This window comes from Mesocricetus auratus, unplaced genomic scaffold, assembly GCF_017639785.1.
Source record: "Mesocricetus auratus isolate SY011 unplaced genomic scaffold, BCM_Maur_2.0 Super-Scaffold_100007, whole genome shotgun sequence".
NCBI classification, from domain to species: Eukaryota; Metazoa; Chordata; class Mammalia; order Rodentia; family Cricetidae; genus Mesocricetus; species Mesocricetus auratus.
The window spans coordinates 36,144,448-36,166,997 of record NW_024429191.1 but is presented as its reverse complement, the minus strand read 5'-3'; the positions used below and the strand labels follow the sequence as shown (position 1 = coordinate 36,166,997).

Here is a 22,550-nt window from a genome sequence, read left to right as displayed (position 1 = left end):
GCTTCTGGGGACTGTGCCTCCCTCCACCTCCTGTCTCACCCCAGGAACATTGATATTACAGATGTGTGCTTCTACATCTTGATTAAGAAGATTCTGAGTGCTCAAACTCATGTTCTCACATGATGTGGCAGGTGTGTTTCCCACTGAGTCATCTTCCTAGCCTGATTAATAGTTTTTATTGGTTTAAAATTCTAAATTACATTTATTAATTTAGTTTTTTGTATGTTTGAGTGCACGTGTCACAGTGAGCATGTGGAGGTCAGTGGACAAGTTATGGTAGCTGTTCCTCTCCCATATGTGGTATGCATTCCATATGTATGTATGATCGAGACTTATACATACAAGAAGAAGAAATAAATAGAGCTAAGGCGTTTGTTCAGTTGATAAAGTTTTACACACAAGCAAGAGGACATGATTTTTGGCCCCCAGTACCCAAGTGAAAAGAAGAAGGTGGGTGCTTATCCTCATCACTAGGAAAGGAAAGACAGGTGTGCTAACTCACCATCCTATACTAACTTGTAAGCCTCAGACCAGCAAGAGACTGTTGCCTTAAAAACTGTATAGTACATAGCACTATATATGATTTACTTGAAAGAATGTGAGTGAACCCAATAGTGTACAACAAATAAGTGTCAACAATAAATGCTCCACCTCAAGAACAGGAGATGGTCAGAACTTTACACAGTTACCTCTAAAGGCTATAAAGAGACACAAAAATAGGGACAAATGACTATGATCACATTTTATAGCTTTAAATGTGAGTTGGCAGTGAATCTAATGACTCAAGTTACACATTTTAAAGTTATGAATTAGAGTGTTTCTCCAGCAACTGAGGCTGATGTCATCCCACAGTTTTATCATGGAATAAAAAATGTAGCATTTGGGAACCCAGCACAGGAAAGAATTAAATAGGCTCATTTCCTTGTCTGTTCATTGAACATCTGAGTGTCTTCCAGGTAGCACTTGGGTATCAGTAAGTAACAGGGATCAAGGTGTCCTTAATCTTGGGAACTTCCTTGGAGCTTAGTGTTAATAGGAGGTCAGGGCTCTGCCTTCATAAATCATGGGGCAACAGTTGTTAGGAACTGAAGTAAGGCTATGCCTACTAGATGACTTTGGCTGGGGGTGCTGGGCACACAGAGGACCAGGGCACATGCCTGATGGGAGGATCTTGGCATATAGAGGGCCAAAGAACAACTCTAGTGAAAAGTTCTGGATATATAGAGAGCAATAGTACAATGATGTAATTCTTATGGAAGGTTCTGGGTTATAGTGCTAAATATGGGGTAATGTTTTCCTATATGTGCATGCCAATTAATCCCCCATACAATGCTTACTCCCTTCTTGCTGTCTGACCATATGATCCAGAAAACTTCCAGGTGCAAAATAATATATGAAAGAGTGCTCCACCATGTTATTTACTTAATATATGATTTGTTGAACTAAGAAATGTTCTAAGGACTTTATATCTAGTAAAATTAACTTCTTAGGAACATTAGACATTTCAGTTTTCCATTTCACAGATAAGGAGACATAAAATTGGAGTCACAGTTCACCTCCTAGAAAGACTTATCCAAAGGAGTGACTCAAGGCATCGTCCCTCTACTTTGTAACAGAGACATAAACATGGAAGTTTCAGTCCAAATCTCATGGCTGCCTCAAATACCACATAGAAGATAATGGTGATTCTGTGGGATAAAAAATAAAATATGAGCAAACTAGAGATTATCCTTTGGGGTATCCAGCATCTAGGGCACAGCATAGTAAGTTCATGTTGAATGAAACAAAACCAATGCCAATGCTCACTCCTCTGTTAAATGTTTGCAACAATGCATTCTGCTCAACCCTGATATTTTCCAGCTTCTTTGTCTTCCTGTCATTTCTCCTATCATGACCTATGCTGTATTGCTTCCTTCATTGATGTGATCATATGATGGCACAGAGTCAGGGCACATATTAAACCATGGCAGAGAAGACATGTCTGCAGGAGTGGGAGGCCAGCTAGTCACAAAGTGAGAAAGAAATAGGTCCCCTTACAGTGACTCACCTCCTCCAGTGACTCTCCACTGCCTGCAGATCCCACAACCTTCTGACACAGTGCCACAAACTGGAGACCAGCTTTTCCAAAACACGAGTCTATGGGGGAACATTGCATATCAAAGTAGGATGTTTTCCTTTTCTGTTTCCTCTTTCATCTTCTTCTTGCCTTGCTGTGTATTCCTGAGTCTAACATACACTCTTCTGGACATTTGCAACTGTATGATGGTGAGGGAACCTAGCATCATTGACTTTGTGAATTGAGAGAATTTTATGGGGACATGCTCTATTATAGCATTTCTGATGACCCAGTTCCTTCTTCAATATCCTGTGCAATTTTGTTTCCTATAGCATAATAGTACAAAAGTCATGGTGGTGAGATGCCATGATGTTGATACAGGGACTGAAGCAGTAGTTCTTCCCAAGAAAAGCCAACAACCCCTGAGCTCAACATACACCTCCTTAGAAAATAAGCAGATGACTGGCATGTAGAAGAATGCGGATCGATCCATGTTTATCGCCATGCACAAAACTTAAGTCCAAATGGATCAAAGACCTCAACATAAATCCAGCCACACTGAACCTCTTAGAAGAGAAAGTGGGTGGTACCCTTGAACGAATTGGTACAGGAGATAGCTTCCTGAACATAACACCAGTAGCACAGACAGTGAGATCAACAATTAATAAATGGGACCTACTGAAACTGAGAAGCTTCTGTAAGGCAAAGGACACAGTCAGCAAGACAAAAAGGCAGCCCACAGAATGGGAAAAAATATTCACTAATCCCACATCTGACAGAGGGTTGATCTCCAAAATTTACAAAGAACTCAAGAAGCAAGTCTCCAAAACACCAAAGGACCCTATTAAAAAGTGGGCTGCAGAACTAAATAGAGAGTTTTCAATAGAGGAGTCTAAAATGGCTGAGAGGCACTTGAGAAAGTGCTCAACATCCTTAGCCATCCGGGAAATGCAAACCAAAACAACTCTGAGATACCATCTCACTCCTGTCAGAATGGCTAAAATCAAAAACACCAATGACAATTTATGCTGGAGAGGATGTGGTGAAAGGGGGACACTCCTCCATTGCTGGTGGGAGTGCCAACTGGTTCAGCCACTTTGGAAATCAGTATGGAGATTCCTCAGAAAAATGGGAATAATACCACAAGACCCAGCAACTCCACTCTTAGGCATATATCCAAAAGATGTCCATTCATACAACAAAGATGTCTGTTCCACTATGTTCATAGCAGCTTTATTTGTAATAGCCAGAACTTGGAAGCAACCTAGATGTCCCTCACCCAAAGAGTGGATAGAGAAAATGTGGTACATCTACACAATGGAGTACTATTCAGCAGAAAAAAATAATGGAATCATGAGATTCGCAGGCAAATGGATGACACTAGAAGAAACCATCCTGAGTGAGGTAACCCAGTCACAAAAAGAGAAACATGGCATGTACTCCCTCATATATGGATTTTAGACATAGATCTGGGGAGTGCCAGCCTACAATCCTATGGCCAGAGAGTCTGGGAAACAGAAACTTCATTTAGTGGCTGATCGAAGAAGAGGCAGACTCCCTTGGTTAAGTACTGAGCTGAAATCAAGAAAGCCAGTAACAGAGAGGGAGGACTGATGATCAAAGTGATTAAGACTGGGCTGGTTTAACCCACAGAAACAGCTGACCAGACAAAGGTTAACTCTTGAATCCCAGGCATAAGCCTGGGAATCCAGCATGGGACTGATCAAGACCCCCCTGAATCTGGGTGTCAGTGAGGAGGCCTAGGGAATCTATTGAGCCTTGGACAGCAGATCAGTACCCACCCCAAGTATACACACGGACTTTGGACTCCCATAGAACAATGTGAGGTGCACTCTCACCCTGAACTCTTGGGGAAGGGTCTAGGCCCTGCCCTATATGAAATGACAGACTATGGACACCCCCATGGAGGGCCTCACCCTCCCTGGGGGAATGAGGGGATAATGGGGGGGTTGGGGGGGGAGGGCACGGGAGGAGGGGAGGGAATGGGAGAGGGACCTGGAGCTGACTTGTGAAGCAACCTCGTTTCTTATCTAAATTTAAACTGGAAAATAAAATAATAATAATAATAAAAAACAAAAACAAACAAAAAAAAGAAAATAAGCAGACTTGCAACAAAATTGTGAGGTTGTCATTGACTTTCTTGAAAACGTGGTTTTGTTGAGGCTCAATCATTCAATCTCTTACCAACAAGTTTAATGGCTGTGTCTCTGTTCTTTTCTATCATGTCCTGTCCTCCTCCTGAGGTCTTTCTTTGTTAGATAAGTCTGTTTGATCAGGTGTAATTGGCTTCTTGAAATGCTTAAGTATCTGCACTTGGCTAATTTTGCCTTTTTCCTCTGTTCTTTTTCATAATGTTTTTTAAAATAAGCCAACCAGGAACAGCCTGTGAGGTTGAACATCAGCCCATGTGGAATAGCCAAGCTCCCATTTATCTTAGAAATAAAAGACAGAGGCCATCTTGTTCATGTGTGCTTCTTTTTGCTAGCCCAATTTGGGATGAGGTGCACCCTTTTTTTCAAAAATAAATTGCTTTGACAGTTACTTTCTCCTTGCTAGTCTTTCTTTGTAGGACACTCAATACTCATTTTCAAGCAGGGTTTTAGATCAGTCTCCCATGTGTTTAGGCTTAGAAATTATGCCTCTATTGGGAAGGGCTCCCAAAGTCCATTTGTACACTAGAGATAAATACTTTTCTACTATCAGAGGCCCCATAGACTGCCCAGGTCTCTTAACTAACACCCATGTTCAGGGCACCTGGTTCAGTCCTATGCTGGTTTCCCAGCTGTCTGACTGGGGTCCATGCGCTCCTCCTTGTTCAGGTGAGCTGTTTCTATGGGTTTCTTCAGTCTGGTCTTGATCCCTTTGCTCATCACTCCTCCTTCTCTACAACTGGATTCCAGGAGTTCGGCTCAGTGCTTAGATGTAGGTCTCTGCTTCTGCTTCCATCAGCTACTGGATAAGGTTCTAGGATGGCATATAAGGAAGTCCTCAATCTCATTACAGGGGAATGGCATTTAAGGTAGCCTCTCCACTATTACTTAGATTCTTAGTTGGGGTCATCCTTGTGGACCTCTGTACAATTCCCTAGTGCCAGATTACTCTTTAAACCTATAATGGCTCCCTCTATTAAGGTGTCTCTCTTCTTGCTCCCCTGTATTCTTCCCCGACTCAATTTTCCTGCTCCCTCATATCTTCCTCCCCCCTCCTCTTCTCCCTTTCTTTTTTCCTAACACCTCTCTCCTCTACCCGCCCCCTGTGCTCTCAATTTGCTCAGGAGATCTTGTCCCTTTCCCCTTCCCCGGGGTACCATGTATGTCTCTCTTAGGGTCCTCCTTGTTTCCTAGTTTCACTGGACGTGTGGATTGTAGGCTGGTAATACTTTGCTCTATGTTTAATATCCATATATGAGTGAGTACATCCCATATTGTTTTTTTGTGACTGGATTACCTGCAAATTTAAGATTCCATTGTTTTCTTTCCACTGAGTAGTACTCCATTGTGTAAATGTACATTTTCTTTATCCATTCTTCAGTTGAGGGGCATCTAGGTTGCTTCCAGGTTCTGGCTATTACAAATAATGCTGCTATGAACATAGTTGAGCAGATGTCCTTGTTAGTATGAATGCACAACCTTTGGGTATATGCCGAAGAATGTAATTGCTTGATCTTTAGGTAGACTGATTCCCATTTTTCTGAGAAACCACCATACTGATTTCCAAAGTGGCTGTACAAGTTTGCACACCCACCAGCAATGGAGGAGTGCTCACTAGTTCATTCTTAATATTGCACCTAGCTACAGACTCAAGTTGCATGAGTATGTGTTTAGGGGGTAAAGGACATTGTAGATCACTTAGCTAAATTTTTGGGAAATCCTGTGAAGAGCAAGAATATTTCAAACAGCTGGAATGGGCACACCCACACTGACAGAGTTCACTCAGACACTTGTGCACCCCAACTCCTGCAGAGACATATTCTCTTCCTGCAACCATCAGCCAGAGTGGTGGGTGCCTAATATATGAACTCTCTTCCTATGCTGCAATTCCAGGTCTGAATCTTACGTGATTACAGGCCCTCTTGCAGGTCTCCAGTGTTCTTCCTTGGATGGCCACCTCAAATGCTTTTGCAACACCTGCTCCCTCTCATCTTTGTGAAGGAGTTAAGTGGTAGGCAGTCTGATTCAGTCACCTTGAACTCATAAAGTTTTGCATTTAGCAATCATGGAGTGTATGTTACATGGGGTGAGTGTATGTTACAATCTCCACCTGTAGTCCTGTTAAGCCTTCCTTTTCTTTACATAATAGAATGTCACAATGAGATCCATTCATCCTGGGAAGTTTAGAAACAATCTCTTAAGACAGAATACATCCTAAAATGCACTTTACAGGGAGAATATGTGAAACAATGGATTCTTGTCCTGTCATTTCCGGTTTCCTGTTTTTACTAATTTATTAGAAGATGCTCATGAGATTGGGCTTTCCTTACATATATCTACTTTAACCATGACCTAATTAAGTAAGTAATACCACTCTAATTTTTCTAATAGACCCAGAGAAACTAAATGGCCTTCAGAATTGAACAAAAATACAATACAGGAGAGAAACTGTTACTTAGATTCAGGTCTGATTGTAGAGCCCATATCAGTAGACTCATAACCTGACTGAACAGTCAAGGTCACAGGAATCTAAGAGGGAAGGGGTGAGATTACCATGATTATAGCCACACTCTGTGTTTGTTTCTCTGTAGTGTGTTTCACACTGCTATAGTAAGACATTTATGCTCTGCATCCAGCAACAGCTCCTCCAGGACTGTCTTCTCCACCACAGCTCACTATCTAGTTACAGCATCACACAGTTATCTATGGGGGAATTGTGCCTTAGATTTTCTATTTTGAAGAGGGAATGTGTTTATTATTCATTTTATATTAAGACTCATATCTTAGTATTCTGATTTTCTTGTACCTGGATCTGAGATCTCTTCAGGGAAGTTATTCAATTTCTTTTGTTTTGTTTGAGTTTCAGCTTTGCAAATTGGGGGTAACAGCAAAACATTGCTGCATAATATACTTCTTGGGGAGATGTAACACACACACACACACACACACACAAGCTTACTCACCCCAGAAAGGGGACTCATGACAGATGAAAGCAACAGTTGCACCACAGTCTCACCTGATGAACCACTGGATTTTGATTGGGGTTACTAACAGGAGCATGGCTGAAGGGCCAATTATAGGCAGTTATGACTCAGAAGCAGCTGCATCACTGAAAAACCTACCCTAACATGGGGTGGGGAACAGGGACAAACTCATGACAGCTATAACTCTGGGTGCTGTCTCAGGCAGCTCTCCAATTCTGTCTATCTCAGGCCTGAGAATCTCCTCTCTGCAGCATGCTGCTCAGAGTCCCTACCCCCAGCAGCTATTAGCAGCTTCTGTAAAACAGGGAGGGGTCTTGGAAAACCTTACAAGTTTCAGCTTTCCCAGAAATGTGGCATTTGTTGCCTCCTCCTTGAAGAAATGTTTCAGTGTTGAGGAAATGATTCTATGCCAAATATTCTTTATAAAGTCATGAAGAGTGAATGTCTGTCATAGGGGTAGGCTATGAGTCTTTCCCCTGTGGAAGAATAGGAGTAGAGTCAGGAGGGGAGATGATGGGAGAATACTCCTCCTCTATTTCTTCTCCTTTTTCCTGGTCATCTCCTTCCGCCCTGCCTTATTTTTCCCTCCCTCCCCACTTCCTTTTCTCAGTAAAGCCTTATGTAGTCCATGCTGGTTGTAAACCCATCATATAGTTAAGAATAACCATGAATGTCTCTCCTTCTACCCCCAAATCCCAGTTCCTGGGTATTGAGTTGGACCACCATCCTTGTTTTGTGCCGTGCTAGGGATGGAACCCAGGGCTTTGTACATGCTAGACAAACCCTCTACTGGCCAAGTTATATCCCCAGTTTTTATTATGTGCCTTTTCTATGTTAAATATTGTTCTGGTCACTATAAGAGTACCCCAGTCCTCTATTATAACACAGCAAACTGGCACTAAGATGCATATTTTACTGCCTTTCTTGGCTTTATTGATGGTTAGGATATGGCTAGATATATTTTCCAGTGTTCAGTTGGGATCTGGGCTTGTCTGGAAGGACCAAGATAATTTTATTCCCATGGACGAAGACTTGGTGTAGGTACAGTGGGGAGCTGATATCAGTGTTTCTGGTTCTCTCCAGAAGTCCCAAGTCCTTCCACATGGAACCCAGTGAGAGACCAAGCCAGGTAGGTGATAGAAACGGAAGTTTGGGCTTTGTTGGGTCAGTCTAGAAAACTCTTCTCTAAATATGCATTTAGTCCTCCTGTTTTAATGTTAAGATATCTCTGGAAGCATTTTATGGGATTGTGTATGACCCCTCTTCTTAACCCAGCAGCATCTCATTTGATCAGAGAGCCTGAATCCTGGATTCACATGGTAATCTCTGCTAACGAGATTCCTCTCTCTTCCCAGTCTTTTCTTTATACAATAAAGGTCCTTGTTTAAATCTTTTTCCTGATGCTGTGATGAAACATTCTGACAAAAAAAGCAGCTTGATGGAGGAAGGTTCTATTTTACCAGTGTATTGTTCAAGTGTACAGTCCATCCTGGAAGGAAAATAAAGGTAGCAGGAACTTGAAGCAGCTGGCCACACCAGTCACATCACAGCCATGGTCAAGAAGCAGGGAGTGATGAATATGTGTTGCTTCCTGGCTCCTTTCCCCAATTACATGTCCAAGATCCCAACGGGGGAATGGTGCCACTCACACTGGGCAGGCCTTCGCAAATCAATGAACACAATCAAGATAGGCCATGCACACCTAAAGGCCTTCTCTGAGGTTGTTATAGATCTCATCTTGTTGAGAATTAAGATTAACCACAACAGGCTTATTTTCGCCATGCTGTATCTGTAGGAAAGAGATACAGGGAACAAGGAGACCGTAATTCTAGTTCTGATTCTCCTAACCTACTATGCACAGTCAGGCAATTCTTTCTCTATTTCTGGAGCACAGATTTTCCAGTTTTTAGAGTGACTTTGATGGGTCCTTTGAGCTCAGATCTCAGGAGTGGTATTCATTCAAACACACAGAATAAGGCTGAGGAGGCTGACAGAGCATTTCTGTGTCAGTTTATATGGGATGAAAGTGTGTCTTTGAGACAGGCAGAGTCATTTTCCCTTGGGATGGGCATGATGCCACTTGCTAGGGCCAGGGCCAGTTCCATGTAATTGTATAGGAACAAAACAACACACCCCATGTTAGACTGCACTGTTAACTTTAGCCTTGTAGTGTGGATAGCCAGCCAGGTTGATAATTATATATAACATGACATTACAAATACGAATTTTATGTCGTTCTCTCTCTCTCTCTCTCTTTCTCTCTCTCTCATCTTTCTGTGTTTGTGTGTGTGAGTGCCTGCATATGTTGCTGTGTGTAGGGGTGCACTCGTCTCTGTGTGAAGGAGAATGTGGTTTGGCAGTCTTTAGGCATCAGCCCTTGCCTTTATAGCTTGTAAGAGATGGGTTCTCTTCACGGCTGTGCATTCCAGACTTGCTGGTTTACTAGCATCTGGGGTTTCTTCTGTCTTATCCTTCCATCTCCCTGTTGGGATGCACTACAGCCACTTGTGTTACTGAGTCCAACTTTTATGAGGATTCTGGGGATCTGAACTCAGGTTGTCAGGCTTGCATGGCAAGTGATTTTTCCCACTGAGCCATTTTCACAGTCCCTACAAAAGCTTTTAATGTTTGCTGGCAACATGAATAACATGTTGTGTTAGTCAGTGTTCCATTACTGTAACAAAATTCTGTAGTCAAACAACCCATAAAAGGAACAATGCTAATTTTGTCTCACAGTCCAATGTTTCAGTCCACAGTCCACAGTAGATTGTCACCTTCTGGGTGATTGTGAAACAAAGGAACCAAGAAGAGATGAATAGCCCACAGTCACACAGAATCCTTCCCAAGGCTCTGTGTTCTAAAGGTTTCATTGCCCTCTAATGCAAGCACAAGGTGGGGACAAAGCCTTCAATGCTTGGCTTTTCCAGACCTGTATTCAAAGCACACTGCCTATATTTGAAGTTAACCAGAATGGCCCAAGTCCTTAAGTATTGAGAATGAATTATGGAGTACAGTGCAAATCAATTAAACAATGGATTCTTCTGTTAATCTACTTTGGAGGCCCCAGTACCTAGAAATAGGGCCCAGTATAAAGCAAGCACTCAAACCTCTGTGAAGGCATAAGATGTGTGATAAATGTCAAACGGAAACACCATTGAGTGCCCCCCCATTGTCCAAGCAACAGACCCTTTAAATTCATGCTCAGTAGTAGCAACAATTACAAAAAGATTCACTTCAAATTATCTTATCTGCTTAGTCTCAGGCTTAATTGATCCTTAATTAAAGGTGTTATCAAGTAAGAAGGAATATGAATTCCAGGCAAGAAAAAGAAATCAGCCCGAAAGGGTCTGCATGAGGTTTTGCCGGCCCCACGAGGCAGCCCACAGTTGGGGCTGGATCTCTTTGGTTGACCTTCCATCTCCCGACTCCTCAGTTTTCGCACCTATTAAATTAGGATTCAGTGTAGCTTTAAAGTCTGTGAAGTTGAAGCAGTTCTTAGTTTGCTAGTATCCAACATAAAGGTGAGATGCCTTTGCTCACAGTGAACCCTGACAAAGTGACAGTGAGAAAGACATTGACCGTGAGGCACTGTATTAGGTCCAGTCCACCATGGAGGAGTGAAGGCACCCAGGTGTATGAGGTGACCCATTACACCACGTCCACAGTCAGAGCTGAGAGATGATCACAGGCACTCAGCTTGCTTTCCTTTTCAGTCAGTCTATAGCTCCAGCCTGTGGGATGATGCAACCCAGCCTCAAGGTGAGCTTTCCCTTCTCAGTCAAATCTGTCTGGAGATGCCCTCAGAATCACGCCCAAATGTGTGTGTGTCCTCACAGATTCCAGATGCAGTTGTGTTCACGGTGATGATTCATCATAAGAGTTAGACTCGGGATTTAGATTAGCTTTCCTGCTTATCTGCAGGGTCTTAAGCATTGCCTCGCAACTCTGGGCTTTATTTTTCTTATTTTGCTGTGTCTTCTGCATGGTGTTGTATGGTCCCCTAGAAATATTTCTTTTTGCTTTGTCAGACTCCTTATGAGGAAATTCAGCAGATCCAACATAAATATTCAGATCATACAAATCAGAGCAGACACCTTATCTTTCACTCATGTGCGTGTCTGAAAAGTGGCAGCTAGAATCTAAGGATTTGCTGTGGGATTCAGTCTCTACCAAGAGCCCAGAAGAATCAGCAAACAACAGCTCAGCAGTTAAGAGCACTGGTTGCCCTTGCCGAGGACTCATGTTCAGTTCTCAGGACTCACATTAGAAGACTCACAATCTCTGGTACCTCTAGCTCTGACCTGACATTCCCCTCTGGCTCCTGTGAGAATTGCCCCTATGAGGAGCATATATAGACAAGCAAATGTACACACATACACATAAATTTTTTAAAAAAGGAACATTTAAAAAAAACTACTATGAGTTTTTTAGCAAAACCCAGTGAAATAGCTTGTACTCTTAGTTTACTGATGTGAAACTGTGATTCGTAGGCCTCAGAGTCATACATACACCCACATAGCCATAGCCAATGCTTGATAAATCCAGTAATTAAATGTAGGAAGAAGCTGCTGTAACCATTAGGCAGTCCTGGTCTCAAATGCTAGATGCTCAGCTTGCATATATTTTGGACAAGTCACAAAATGTTTATATCATTAAAAAACCTCAGCTGCAGTATCTAAAAAGGGTTCTGATGAGGAAAGGAGGCTAGGTGCTTTGGAACCATGGGGCTGAGTTAGGGTAAGGGTAAAGGCCTGGCCATTGCATCCATCCAAGCTTTGGTACAGATTGCGACATTAACATGAGGGTAAGGAAGCCTTTCCTGGTGATACAGACCTGTAATCCCTGCACTCTTGTAAGTGAAGGCAGGTGAATGATGAACTTGAGAGCAGCGGGAACCTGTGTAACCTAGTCTTATAGCTCAGACTCAAAACTTCAGAAGGAAGAATGAGAGATGGAGAGTAACAAGCAGAGACTCCGTGCCTTGTACTCCTGTGGTCTTGAGAATGGGGGACACAGGGAGCCCAGGAGACAGGTTCAAAAGTGCGGCAATGACCACACACCCTTTTCTTAAACGTCTGGTTCCAAAGGGGCTTTGAGAATTGAAAGCATCAGACCTGACCTTAACATGTGCTGATTTACACAATTTGTGGGCAAATTGGCAGTGTGTTTACCCACATCCATTCCCTTCTCACAGACAGAAGATTTGAGGATGGGTTTCATTGAGTTGACGGATAGGAGACCAGACCCTGTTTGCCGGCATTTTAACTTATTTCACAGCTAATATAGCATCTGGGGCACATTTTCCTACTTTTATGCCAATTTTTATGTGTTTCTGCGACACAGTCAGAAGCCAGGATCATAAAAAAGAAGGAAAACGGTACCAAAAAATAAAAGTAAATAAGCACATTCCACTTTAACGCTCCCAGAAGCACCAAGGTCAGCATGCTTATGAGAGGGGAGAGATAGATAGACGGATAGATAGATGGATGGATGGATGGATGGATGGATGGATGGATGGATAGAGGCAGAGAGAGAGAGAGAGGGAGAGAGAGGAAGAGGAGACAAAGCTCTCTATCTGCAGAGACAGGAAATGGAAAAGATATTCCCATTGTCTCCTAAAGCAGCAAACAGACAGAGGGTCTGAGCGAGTGAAGACACAATGGGTGCAGTCTAGAACTTACTATTTATTACTCGAATGACCTGCTGTCAATCAACATCCTTCAGTGGGCCTGTGACTTACTTGTAACAGATAAAACTTGTTCTCTATACTCTCTGCGTCCCTGGTTTCATTGGTCATCCATCACACAGGGCACCCCGCTGGCTGTACACATTGTGATTTTGATTTTATCTCCAGGTATTAAAAGCTAACTGGATCACCTCTACATTAGGACATGTGCTTCTCTGTGCTGTGGGAAACTGATGGACCCCTTTTTTGAATACTGAGTAGTGTGGTTTTAGTTCTAATTTGTGGAACGTAATTAATAGATAGCATTCGATGTTGGGGATTCCCAGAATAGATAGGTTCTATTTATGGACATCTGTTTACACTAACTAGCGAAAATGTTATTTGCTTTAGCAGCAGAAGAAATGTGGTGATTTGGGTTAAATATAACTTTTTAAATGTTTTCCATAAATAACTTTAATGCAGGCAAGAGCCCAGGAATTTAAAGCATAAACTTCTATATCATACTCAAATTTGAGTTCAGACTCATAAACGTAGCCTTAGGTCGTTAAGGAAAATTAGACTCTGGGCTACAGAGATACCTCAATTGCTAAAACCACTTGCTGCTATTCTAGAGACTCTTAGATAGGTTTCCAGCACCCATACTGGGTGACTCTTAATTACCAGCAATTTCAGATCTGACACCATTACCCTCCATGGGCACCTTCACTGATTTGCACACACCCACAGAAAAACAGGCAGACATATGCATAATTCAAAAGAAAAGAGAAACCTAAAATAGAAGTTGAGTCCAGAAAAAAATTTCTTCAACTAAAAAATTGGAGGAATCACAAAGCCTGCCCCACCAATTTATTAGAGATTCCATGGGTGAAAACAGAGCATTGTTGGGGTGTTCAGCAAGATATGTGCTAAGTAATTCTTAGACAGTGAAAAGCACAGGATAAAAATAAGTCAACGTGTTTGAACCGGGTTTTAAAGAAAGTACTGTTTGAACACAAGTAAGAAATAGGTGTGGTGGTGCATGCCTGTCCTTTAGACACCAGGAAGGTCAAAGCTGAAGGATAATGTGTTGAAGGCCAGCCTGGTGTACAGAGTGAGTCCTGTGCCATTTGTGAGTTACTGTGAATAGTTTATAAGGCAGACCCAACTGCCCGCCATTGTTGTGGAATTTTTTTTTAGCTATGTAAAGATGTGTTACATTTGTTTATGCTTCAGAACATTACTTTAGCTGTGTAAAGATGTGTTGCCATTTGTTTCTGCTGTATTTGTTTAATTATGCAAAGATGTATTGAATTTGTTTCACCTTGCCTGCCTAAAGCAAATGATTGATCTAATAAAAAAAACAGAATGGCCAATAGCTAGGTGCAAAAGTGATAGGCAGGGCTGTCAGACAGATAAAATAAATAGGAGCAAAGAAAAGAAGAAAGAAGAGAATGAGGAGAAAGAGAGGGGCATTCCCTGGGCCAGAAGCCAGCTGGACAGACATAGAAACAACAGGAAAGTAAGACAGACAGACAGACAGACAGACAGACAGGTAAAATGTCCCAAGGCAAAACATAGATGAATATAAAAAGGTTAATTTAAGTTAAGAAATAAAAGCTAGCCAGAAACTAGCATAAGCTAAAGCTGATAATTCATAGCTAATATTAAGTCTCCATGTCTTTATCTGGGAGTTAATGGTAGCCCAAGAAAAAGGCTCCTTCACATCAGTTCATGGAGTGTGACTTTATGATTCCTCCTATGAGAACACTGGATCTGTGTCCCACCCCCTAAACACAGCTGGTTTTAACATTTGTATTGGCAGATAAGAATTAAGAGCAGTGATGTTAAGCAAAGTTCTCACAACTTCACATCCCCATCACAAACTAACCCCATGCCCAAACTAGGCCACACTGGTCAATGAGAACTTCCAGTCACATGCAGCATCAGAATGATTCAATCACATCTTGCCTAGATCACAAGCTAGAGCATCTTCACTGACGACTGCTGATTTCAAATGCATGAGTGGGTCAGCGTTCTAGCCCAGCTCAGATCTGGACAGAGCATCCAGGATATTCAGAGACTAAGGAATAATCATAAGTGATTTTTCAAACCAATTAGATTCAGGTTAGTTTACTACACAACAATAGCTAACAGATATGCAATGATACTGGTGGCAACAGGAACAAGCAGTTACTGTTGCCTCCAACTGTAGGAAGAGGTGAAGCTGAAAAGAGTGGATGAATAGACTGGGAAGAAGCTTAGTTGGCAAGTCCTTGCTCTGCAAACATGAGGGCCTGAGTTCAAGAACACCCCCCACCCCAGCCAGGCGTTGGTGGTGCACGCCTTTAATCCCAGCACTTGGGAGGCAGAGGCAGGCGGATCTCTGTGAGTTCGAGGCCAGCCTGGTCTATAAGAGCTAGTTCCAGGACAGCCTCCAAAGCCACAGAGAAACCCTGTCTCGAAAAACCAAAAAAAAAAAAAAAAAGAACCCCCCGGCCCCCCCCCCGCACACAAAAGCTGACTGGGCATGGGTTTGTAGACCCAGCCTGGGGAAGCAGAGACAAGAGGATCCTGGGAACTTGATGGGCACCCTGCTTACTCTACCTGGGAATCTCCAGGTCAGTGAGGAATATTACATTAAGATACAAAGGCAGGGTTGTCCACGAGAGATTTTACTGAATATAGGAGCCTGCTGTCAAATCCAACTATTTGAGTTTGATTCCTGGGTCCACATGGTGGAAGGAAGAACTAACATGTGCAAGTTCTACCTCCCACCAGTGTGCTGTAACAAATGTAAAAGCTTTTTTCAAAAGTCTAAGGTAACCATGACTGAGAAATGATGCTTAACATGGACCTCTGGTCAGCACACACACACACACACACACACACACACACACACACACACACACACACACACGGGGGGGGGGGGGAGATAGGCAGACAGACAGACAGACAGAAGACTCAGACACACTCGGAAGCAAATGAATGCACACATACTCTGAACACAGAAAATATAAAAACACAATGAGTGTCACACAAATGTCTGAGTCATAAACTTGCTTTGTACCAGAAATAAATAAACAAACAAACGAGTCCATCAAAGTTTACAGAACAAGAGGCAATGAACAATTCATTGTAATTTGTGCAAAGAAAAACTCTATCCCTTTGAGTATATAGAATCAGAGAAGTGATGTTTGTAGAGACAGCATTGAAGATGAATATCCCCAGTATGAAGAGCTCTGAGATAGCCATCAAGAAAAATGCACCATAAAACGCCTGGAGACCTATTGATGCCATTTCTCTTATCTCACTGCCGAGGTACATGTATTACCGGCCTCCTCCCTTTATCTTACTGCTTTTTATTATCTTTTTAATCTCAGTCTCTCCTTCAGGGAAATCTTCCTCCTACATTCAGATTACAAAAGGCCCCCTTGTTACATGCTGCTGTATCATGGCTCTTCTCTCTTTCCTTGTTATTTGTTGGGGGTCTGTATCTCCACTGGGCTGTAAATTCTAAGGAGCACAAATTGAAACTGTTTTGTTCAACAATGTAATCCCAGAACCTGGCAGGATACCTGACATTGGATGGGCGTTCGATAAACAGTGGGAAATAAATGAGTCTCCAAGTGATGGTCTAGAAATAAAATGGTTCACCCCAAACTAAATAAAGCTAAAATAGAGGCTTGAATACCAAAGGCTGATTGATACTCATGAACACAAGTCGAAGCTGGCTCCTCTTACAGTCAGGAAATGCAGAGGATACAAGTTACTTGCTGCAGTTGAGGCTAAGGGCTCAAAGCAATATGACTGGCTGCCAGGGAGGCTGTAGAGAGCATGTAGCAAGGAATTGCACTTCTCATCAATAGATACCACCCATATAGGGAGAAATTCAACAAAATATTAACTCAAATATCCACACCTTCTGATTTAAGACCCTAACTCTAAAAAGTCATCAGATGTAGCCAAATTTTTATGAACAAAGATGACCATGCTGAGAATTCCTATTGTCAACTTAACAGGATCTAGAAACCCAGAAAAAGTGAGCTGAGCACAAATATTCCCTTCTCTCTCCTTCCTGACTGTGGACACAGTAGACCAGCTGCCTGAGGCTCCTGCCACCATGTTGTCTCAGCTATGATGGACTGAAGCCTTGGACTATGAGGCGAGATAAGTCCTGTCTTTCTTAAGTTGGTTTTGTTGGGTATTTTCATCTCAGCAGCATGTAAAGTTGCTATTATGATAACTGCTGACCCTGATCTTAGTGGAAACAAGATCTATATTGGTTAAGAACATTGTCTTTAGGGTCATTGTTGCTTAAACTCTGAGAGCACAGGCTCTAGGATAGTAGAAATGAAATCTAAGTAATTCTGAGCCCACTGATTAAGAACTATTAGGCCATTGCCCAACAATGCAGTCTCCTTGGCCTACCTCAGCCCTCATCTTCAATAGTAAGAATGCATTAATCAATACATGTCTGCACTGTGGGAGTTATACATCTGTTTCCTTTCCACATCACCCACTGATTGCTCTTTGAAGAAGCAGTAGTTTCCACTGACATTTCAAATCCTCAGCTTTTTGTTTGGCTCTTCTTTATGACTCTTAGTAGGAAGGGAGGCTGTTACAGTCTCTGTGTTAGTGAGCTTAAAGATAGCAACAAAATGAGGAAGGAAAGGGCCTGTATGTGTATGCATATGTATGTGTTTATGCGGCTCTATGAGTACATGCAGCTATACGTGGACATGTATATATATATATGTATGTGTGTATATGTTTATTTAATGTTCATGTATATAGTTGTATGTATATATATGTGTAGTGTGTGCATTATGTACAGGTGTATGTGTGTACATGTGTGTACAGGTATATGTGTGTGGTAACTGTGTGTATGGGTGTATGCTTGTGTATATGTGTATGCATGTCTTGGTATATGCAGGTTTGTGCATGTGTGTGCATATGCTTGTGTATAAATGTATGTGCAAGCATGTATATGTGTGTCTGTATGTACATGTGTGTATATGCCTTGTGTGCCTGAGATTATGTATGTGTACAACTATGTGCCTGTACATGTATGTCTGTGTGTATATGTACTTATATGTTTGCATGTGTGTGTCTTTTTTTTTAAAGATTTATTTATTTTTTACATATACAGTGTTCTACCTACATGCCAGAAGAGGGCACCAGATTAAATTGTAGATGGTTGTGAGCCATCATGTGGTTGCTGGGAATTGAACTCAGGACCCCTGGAAGAGCAGTCAGTGCTCTTAACCTCTGAGCCATTTCTCCAGCCCGCATGTGTGTGTCTTTGTGTATTGTGTACCTGGGTGTGCATATCTATATTTGCATGTTTGGCGCGGCATGGGCACGCCTGTGTGCATATCCCATTGAGCGTGTGTATCCTGGCTGTATTTTCCTCTGTCCTGAGCTGTTTTTGTTCTCACAGAGAAGAGTTCACATTTGAGCAAAAATGATTCTTTCCAGCTTAAAAGGCAAAGCATAGAAACACCCAAAACCAAGCATATGCTTGGGACTGTGCAGCCATAACTAATAGATTTAATGGACTGTGTGGCATGCCTGACTGTGTTCTTGACAAAAGAGGAGACTAAGGTACTAAAAATAGACAAAAAATGAGACATGTTTGAATGTTAAGATTATGAAGCTGGCATGCTGGCTCCATCTTCTAGAAACTTTCTGGAACCAAGTTTTGTATAAAAACGAACCCGAGGTTAGAAATTATTATCTCACAATTTCCGAAGTTTTCTAAACCTTCTCAAGTGCTGGCATAAAAGGCATATGCCACTGAACTCTGCCAGTCAAACTCTATGAGCTTGGGCCAGTTATTTCATTTCTTTGTGTATGCTTTCTCATCTAAATTGTGTCAGACTCTACTTACAGAGTTAGGACATCTACACAGCGAAGAACATGGATGATAATACAGTAGAATGTTGAGCATTAGATAGCAAACATTTAATGTCTTCATATTTTGGGGTAAACCAGATTGTCTTCTGCGTCAAGTCACTTTCCATCAGTGCAGCAGAACATGGAGTGCATTAACTCCCTCCCAGGGCACACTGCCAGAGACTCCTGCCTGGCTTAGTGCTTCTCTGGGGCTCACTAGAAGATCATTGAGGGTGGCCTGCGGTAGAGCAAAGGATTCACTTCATTGTCAAAGAGCAAAAAGGATAAAGGGAGAAACCGAGATCCCATAATTCCCTGAAGGCCTTCCTACTAGGCTAGGAGCACTCTCTAGTTCCCAGGAGGCAGAAGGAAAGCAGAACCTTTACTTGGCCTTTCGGATGTTCAACAGTCAAATGGTAGTATCTGCATTTCCACAAAGCAACATAACATCCTCCTCCAGGATGACAAGTCTGTATTAACTCAGCTGCTACGAGCAGCTTGGGCAGTATCTGTCTCTATGCAATACATTGGAAGGGACTTAGGGGACCATTTATTTCCAGGGCTTCATCTTACAGTGGAGCAATCAGAGTAGTTAAGTAACGCAGTCAAAGCCACACATCAGACACTATGAGCGCACCACAGCAGCAGGTCGTGCAGTTCCTGCCCAGAAACAATCTATTAGGCCAGCAGGAAAGACATTGGGTCTTTAAAGTTGTTCTGAAATGGAAGATATCATAGGACCTGGGATGGTCATGTGGAGGTGGGCTGGGTCCAAACTTTGAAATTTGGTCCCAGTGACTAAAGGCAGCTGGAGATCAAGGTCAGGCATACACTGGAAATGATTATAGCTCCTACTCTGCAGCTTCCACCCAAGTGTAAGGAAAACCAGCAACACCTACAGCCTCTTGAAATGATTCTTTTGTCAGGTTTTCTCAGGAACTGATTTGGGGTACAAACCCTGTAATTAGTCCCCCAAGCTTCCTCCATATCCCCCACTACCCATTGGGCACCTGCCATGACAGCTGTCATGTCCCAAGCAGCTTAGAGTCCTAAAGTGGCCTAGAAGCATAGACAGAGCCAGGGAGGTCGCTCCTACACTGTGGTGGCCGCTTCCTCACTGTGGCAGCCGCTCCCACACTGTGGCGGCCTCACAGCACTGGCAGAGACTTTGAAGCACAATGCAGAAGCTGGGTAAAGCACAGGCCTGGGCAGTGCGCTATTTCCTTTGCCAGGCAACCAATGAGCTGCACCAGGGGCTCCTCTCTCAGCTGACAATGTCAGAGACAGATCTGAGAGCTGGCATCCCTCCCTGGAGCTTTCCAGGACCACCCATGTTGCTAATCACTCTGTGGCCTTACAGAAGAACAAGGAGAGACAGGGGGTAGATCATTAAAAAAGACTTGGTCTGGAGCCTTCTGTCCAACTGTCCTTTTCAAGGGACTCTTAATGGAAAGGGATGGGCACAATCCAAACACGCATCTCAAGGAAGAATGCCCAAGTATTCCTGTGGGAACTCATTTTTTCCTGTTCCTTAGAGGGAAACTCCATGCCCTTCATGCTACTTAGAGTTGACAGTTACTGCTAGGGGCATCAACCTTGCCTCTGGAGCCCTAAGGTTTCTGGGACATGTGGTCCTCTGGTGAAGCTTCCATTATCAGCTCATATCTCAAGGAGAGTTTCATTCTGATGCCTTTCCATCCTGACCACAAGTCCTGGAACAGTCAGCCAGCATGAAGACACTTAGGGTATGGAGGGGAGGTTAAACAAAGCTAGGGGCACATTATCCGGACTATCAGTGACTCTCATCCTGTTCCTTCTGGAAGAATGCCCAATAACTTCCTCAACGCATTGGGAGTCATGGAGATTGAATGGGACCCAACTTTTAGCCATTTGTTTTTCTTGTGCCACTGCCTTCTCAATAAGGTGGCCATTGCTGCTTGCTCACCACTGCTGAGAAGGAAAGCCTGTGGTGTTCCTTTCTGCGCACATTGGGAAGTTCTCTAGCCATGCCATGCCACCTCTGCTAAGGCACCTTCTCTCCCTTCAAGTTGCCATAGTAAGTACTTTCTCTCACAGGGTCTTACACTTTTTTTGTCCTTTTCCCCAGGTTCATTTCTAACATTCAAATGACAATAATAAAATTAAATCATTGGTCAGAACTGTGGTGATTTGAGATACATGTAAATATCATTTGTTCAAAATTACTATTGTAATTTCTGGAAGAAATTGTAACATAGAGCTATTCACCCTCTAAAATCAAAAGCCATTTAATAAGTATATAACTAAATAAGAGTTTTATTATTAAGGAAGACCCATAATCCCTTTGTTTATATGGTTTAATAAGCTCTAAATTTTAAGGAGTCTTTGAAAATAGCTCATAAGAGTCTGGCTATTTCCAAGTTCTTAGTTTGTCTTATCTCATGGAAATTCATTGACCATAAAATAAATCTTTAATTTTCTGTTCTGTTTTGTTGTTTTTCAAGACAGGTTTCTCTGCATAGCCCGAGCTGTCCTGGAACTTGCTTTGTTCCCAGGCTGGGTTTCAGTTTACAGAGATTCACCTGCCTCTGCCTCCTGAGTTCTGGGATTAAAGGATGATTAATAGTCTTTTGTTGTTGATGTTGTTCGCTTTTTTAACACAGGGTTTATCTTTGTAGCACTGGATGTAGTGAAACTCACTCTGTAGACCAGTCTCACAGAAATACACCTGCCTCTTCCTATGGAGTGCTGGTGTTAGAGGATTCTGCTACCAATCTTTGCTTTGAATCTTTGATTTTTATTGGCGAATAAAGAAATATACCATACACTATTTTATAGATCCAATAAAAGGTGTTCTTAGGAGTGAGAGATGCTTCTTACATGAATGCTAACTGTAGTTTTGTCTATTCCTAGGAGTTATTATGAAAACAAACTCATTCTTCAGAACCTTTATTGATGGATTAATTCCTTATGAATTCAACAACCATGTGACATCTATGATAGCTTGGCAGTTGTAGCAGCCCAGAGAGTTGAAAATAATTTCCTGAAAAGACAGGAAATAAATGTGTTGAACTGAATGGCCTGTAAAAATTCCCTTACAACTACTTGACTTCGCTGTTGTGATATGTAGTCACATACTATATGCAAGAAGGAACATGGTTGTGTATCAATAAAACTCTATTTTCCAAAACCAAGGATTGGGCAAGATTTGTTTTTTTTATTATTGTCTACTGGCTCTGCTATAGATCATAATGTTACCATCATTAGATTTTGTCCCAATCATTGAGGCTTAGAGATATCCCACAATGTAAGCAGTTGGAATGTCAGTTTGTGCACAGCAAGGTTCCATGGTGTCTGAGAAAGTGAAGATATGTAACTGTGTGTACTACACATATACTATGGACACATGACACAGCCAGTGAAAGGACAGGAAATAAATACAACAGTTTACCATCTGCAACCAACACACAATTATCAAAAGATCCATAAAAGTTCTTGAGACAACTGATAAACCATCAAGTACTTCTGGTAAAATGACTTATTCTGTGACTGTGGTCTAAGAATGGCATCTAAAGAAGGATGGGATGGGTACCTTGGTGCCATTAAATTAAAGCAAAGGGCAGGCCAGCAAATAACAGGCTCACACATTTTAGCAATTTTAAATTACGTGATGATTCATACAAATATCTTAATTTTATTTTCATTGTTTTTCTTGGAGAAATATTTTCTCTCACATATTTACTGTGAACATAATGTCCAAATTTTGAGTGCTTTGACAGTGCATACGTGATGGTGGAAAC

General features: G+C 42.1%; 1 long non-coding RNA gene across 1 annotated transcript; it reads left to right on the top strand.

The window, feature by feature from the left end:
* Nucleotides 1–20,707: 20,707 nt before the first annotated feature.
* On the top strand, nucleotides 20,708–21,940 carry LOC121141139. Its single transcript, XR_005878043.1, has 2 exons — nucleotides 20,708–20,827; nucleotides 21,664–21,940. It is a non-coding gene; the product is annotated as an uncharacterized LOC121141139 (long non-coding RNA).
* Nucleotides 21,941–22,550: the final 610 nt, after the last annotated feature.